Here is a 5,318-nt window from a genome sequence, read left to right as displayed (position 1 = left end):
CCTGTGTTTGCGCAGCCCTCTTGCCCAATCACCCTCATCCACCACCACCACCCCCCTTCATTCCTTCCCCAGGCCGATCACCTCATTTCCTGAGCTCTGGAAAGACCCACGGATGGAATCCAGCACAAAAATGCTGATTGTAAGGGAATTAAAGAAAAATCAACCCTTTGTTAATGCTGCGCGCTCAGTGCCAGGAGCAGGGCTGCTGCGGACAGGGACGGGGAGGAGGGGTTGGAGTGGGTGGCTCTGCTCCTGAATCTCAGGATGCCAGACAGAGCTAGTCCTGCACCAGTCCTGTGTTCATTCCACGGATAAAAGAGGGAAGGAACTACCCCAGATCCAGCCTACACGCTCAGAATGACAGGCAAAGACCTTCCTGGGAGAGGGTGTCAGAGAAGAAAAAAGCTGGCCTCAAATCAAAGATAAATTCAACACCCTTTACTCGTTCCCAGGTGTCCCCAGCAACCCTGTTCCTGGGCTGTCAAAGGCCCTCCCAACTGAGGAACTGCTCTCTCCCCATATGACTGGCTGAACACAGACTCCTGGACTGCAAACCTTCCTTCCCTCCATGCAGCCAGCTGGACACCTTGGCCTAAGAACAGAGTCACAGAGGAGACAAACTCTCTTCCACAAGAAGTTACCCAGGAATGTGATCAAGACTTTGGAGACCCAGAACAAAGTGACACACAGGTTCAAAGCAAGGGAAGGGGACTATGAGAGGATGTGGCTTGGTCTCAATGCTCTGGGTCATCGCTGGCTCCCTCCAGCTAAATGGTTTCCAATTGGCTTTGTGCACCTCCAGGAAATATAGTGAGCTTGTACACTCTAAGTGTGTACTTTTTATATATCGTGTACGTTTCAACCATGTGAGGAACAGAAATGTATACAGCAGTGCACCAAAGATGAAACATTCTTTTTGTAAATGTTCCTTTGTTTAATCTGCTTTGTATATACCCTCAATATCTCAAGGCAAAATATTACACCTGGGGAAAGAGCAAGTGTTCTGATAGTAGATAAAAATCAATGCTCCAGAAAACAATCAAGATAATTTTAGGGTTCTCTAAAAGTTACCTGATCAGATGATTGTGGTTTGGGGCTCTATCTCCATTAATTTATACCAGGTCTAGAAGATGTCAGTATTGTCATTTTATTTTTGTTCACCTGTGTTTGTGTTATCAGAATCATCTTCTAATTCTAGTTTGTTTTTGTTTTTGTTTTTTGCGGAAAAGTTTTTAAGGCATTTGTGCGTTTAATGAGGTTTGGTGAGTTAAACCCCATCATGTAATCTGTACATCCAGTTTCCTGGCACGTGAAAACCACAAAAGCCAAAAGGAAAGGATACGGCAGAGAGTCACAAGTATCCAGGACCCCCTTTTCCACCCCACCCTTTTTGAGGTGTTCCTCATCTTCCCACAGGATACTTCAGAGGCTCTGCAAGACCTGTGTCTCTCTGGCCTACAGACCAGTGGGAAACAGTGCCAATCCTCATACAAAATAGTAGTGAATGTTCATTTGTTAATCTTTTGCATTAACAATAAATATTCTTATTTATTGACTGGGTGGGTGGCCCAGTCCATTGAACATCTGCTTTCGGCTCTGGTCCTGATTCTGGGGTTCCAGATCAAGCGCCGCATCAGGCTCCCTACTCAGCAAGGAGTCTGCTTCTCCCTCTGCCCCTCATCCCACTCATGTGCTCTCTTTCTCTCTCTCTCAAATAAATAAATAAATAAAATCTTTAAAAAAAGGATAAATATAACTGGAAGTTAGGTTTCTTCTCCCACACTGCAATAGATTGTCTCATATACAAGTGGTTATACACATCCCACTTCAGAGAGCATTGCTATAGTAGGGACTTTGTTTACACTGGAGACATACAAGCCTAGCCAGCCAAACACCTGCCTCACCAATGAGGAAGAGTAGCTGCTGCTGCCCTCCATCTGTCTCTGCCTCTCATGGGCCCTCTTGCTTAAACCAGAATCATGGCAGGAAGGGCACATACCTACTTCCCCCTGCAGCAGACATTAGGCGGTGGTCTGACTTTATGTGGAAGACCTTGTGGTACAGAGATGAAGATGGAGGGAGAAAGTCAGGGGGACAGGCTGGCTGGGAGGAGACTCCACTCAACTAATGACTCCTTAGGCCATCCAGTGAGCTTTCAGGATCTACCCACAAGGAGAAAGGAGAGTTGTACAATGTTGAATAATCCACAAACTCAGGGAAGCTCTGTGGAGGGTATGGAAGGCAAATGGACCATGATTCTTGCCCCCAGGCCCCTACTGCTCTTACTCTCATACCAGAGGGGTTAGTGAGCCTTTCCTGAGGCAACTCTTCCAGGGACAGGCCCACAGCCAAGCCTTGAGCACCTCAGAGGGAGCACCTTCTGGCCAGTGTGCTAGAATCCCCATTTTAAAGATAAGAGAAGGAAACTGAGGCCCTGAGGGGTTAATAACTTGTCCAAAATCAACTGGTGAGTCAGATGCAAAATCAAGCAGTCTGGTTCCAGAGCGCATGTACTCATCCGCCAGGGACACGGCCCCTCCCAGGAAATAAGGCTCATCTGGGCTCACACTGAGAGGGACAGATAGGGCACTCTGAGCCCTGCCATTCCTTCACAGACACACAACTCCACATTTCAGTTTACAGAGGGGCTTGTCCCTTTGGGAGTTGGCTAAGTACCACTCTGCAGAACCTCAGGCATGTACCAGTTTATTATGCTCACATGGAGGGAAAGTATCACATTTCCAGTTCTTCCAGGTGCCAGGCACTGTTCTGGGGCAAGATCTCTGTGATCTTGACCAACTACCTTGAGAGATGAGATCAGTTCTCCATTTTTCAAATATGAACACCACACTAAAAGGACAGGTCTCCTTCACAGAGCTCTGGGACCTGAACTCAAATCTCTGAAATCCCAGCCTTCTCTAGATCACAGCTACCCTCTGGATATTCATCTTCTCTTTATCCAGAAAAGGAAGGGAGCAATGAAGGGAAGAAGGGAAGGAAGGAGATAAGGGGGGGTGGGGATGAAGAGAGCTTCCAGTTATAGACCAAACCAAGTCATGACACAAATCTTCCACCATAAACTAATAAAACTTTTAAATTTCAGTGGGATTTGCTCTCTTATAGAAAGAGCTGAACTTGTGTGTACGTGCCGGGGGGGAGGGGGGGTAGGATTGCTGACCTAAAGGGATGGGCAGGAATGCATTGGCTCTCTGAACCAATATTTGTTGTTTCCAAATATTGCCTCATTTACAAAGAAGCAGAGCAAACAAAGAACTTCTGTCTGGTTGAAACAGTCCCTCTTCCCCTTCCCCCCCTCCTTGCTTTCTTCCCAACACCAAGGCTTCTCCTCTAAAAGACCTGAGTCTGGGTCTTTGGGAAGGTGGGATCCAGTAGCCTGAGAACGATGCTCATAGACAGACAATCCCTCAGAACTACTGCTCAGAAAAGAGTGTGGTGTGAGAGGTGAGAACCAAAGGAACTGTCCTTTTAGGAAAATGTCAGGCCACTTGAAATGCCACACACATACCCCAACTCTATCTCACTTATACCCCTCAGAAGTCCCTGGACAAGGGAAGATTCTCTGGCTTTCCATTCTTTTCCCAGAGGAGTCCATAAAAATATTCTTTTTGCGAATAGTCCAGGGCCAGACAGCATCACCAATGAATTCTACCAAACATTTAAGAAGAATTATAACAATCTTACATGTACTCTTTCGGGAATAGAAAAAGAAGAAGCACTCCCTAACTGATTTTTGAGGCCGATAAGTATAGTTTGAAAGCAAAAACCATCAAGGACATCATGACAAAGATAAAAAAAAATACCTTTTATGAACACAGATGCAAAGATCCTAAGCAAAATATTAGCAAATTGAACACAGCAATATCTAAAAAAGGATACTAAATCATTAGCAGGTTGGATTTATTCCAGGAATGCAAGTTATATTTTGAAAAATCAACCAGTGTAATTGATCACATTAACAGAATAAAGGAGAAAAATTATATGACCATATCAGTCAGTACAGGAACAGCATTTTTTAAAAGATTTTATTTATTCATTCATGAGAGACAGAGAGAGAGAGAGGCAGAGACATAGGCAGAGGGAGAAGCAGGCTCCATGCAGGGATTCTGATGTGGGACTCAATCCCAGGACTCCAGGATCAAGCCCTGGGCCGAAGGCAGGCGCTAAACCACTGAGCTACCCAGGGATCCCAAGGTACAGTATTTGGTAAAATTCAGCAACCATTCTTTTTTGTAAAGGTTTCATTTATTTATTTACAGAGAGAGAGAGAGAGAGAGTACACGAGCAGAGGGGTAGGAGAAGCAGGCTCCCCACTGAGCATGGAGCCTGATGCTGGACTAGATCCCAGAACCCCAGGATCATGACATGGCCTTAGCCAAAGGCAGATGCTTAACTGACAGTCACCCAGGTGTCCTGCAACCATTATTTTTAAAAGCTCTTAGCAAAGTTATCCTAGGAAACATGTTTAATCCCATTGTATGTGTTTTAATAATAATAAATACATAAAATAAATGTTATATATTATATGAAATCATCATACTCAGTGGTGGGATGGTGAATGAAAGCTTTCCCTTTGAGATCCAGAAAAAGGCCTACTATTATCATTTCTATTCAACATTTTACTTGTGGACCTTGCCAGTCTAGTCAACTACAAAAAATATATAATAGGTAAAACAATTGAAAAGGAAAAAATAAAACTTTCATTTTCTTCTCAGGTTATTGCATTAGAAGGAGCACAAAAGCAATTTGTCTCATCATCAATTCTATTAAGTTTGCTTGGTTAAGGTGGTGTCTGACAGGTTTCTATACTGTAAATTTCCCTTTTAATTAATGAGTAGTTTGTGGGAAGATATGTTGAGACTATTTAATATTTTATTCTTCATTAGACATATACCGCCTAGTTTTGGCATCCATTGATGTTTCTTGTGTAGATCAGTTATTACTATACTGATTGCCAAATAGTGATTTTCTGATTATATCATTCTTCGTACATTTATGAATTGGCATTCTAAAATAAATAAGTGCTTCCTGTTCTCCATTTATTTATTTATTTCATTTTATTTTTATCAGCATGGATTCAAGGGTTTCCTCTTTCTCAGTGAGTTATAATCCTTTGCTATAATTTTTTTCAATTTTTTATTGTGGTAAAATACACATTACCTAAAATTTATCATATTAACCATTTTTAAATGTATGATTCATGCATATTGTTGTGACTATGACTATCCATTTCCAGAACTTCTTTTACCTTGCAAAACTGAAACTCTATGCCTAGTAAAAAAATTCCTCATTTTCCTCTA

This window comes from Canis lupus, chromosome 23 (genome assembly GCF_011100685.1).
Source record: "Canis lupus familiaris isolate Mischka breed German Shepherd chromosome 23, alternate assembly UU_Cfam_GSD_1.0, whole genome shotgun sequence".
NCBI lineage: Eukaryota > Metazoa > Chordata > Mammalia > Carnivora > Canidae > Canis > Canis lupus.
This window is presented reverse-complemented; position numbering follows the sequence as displayed.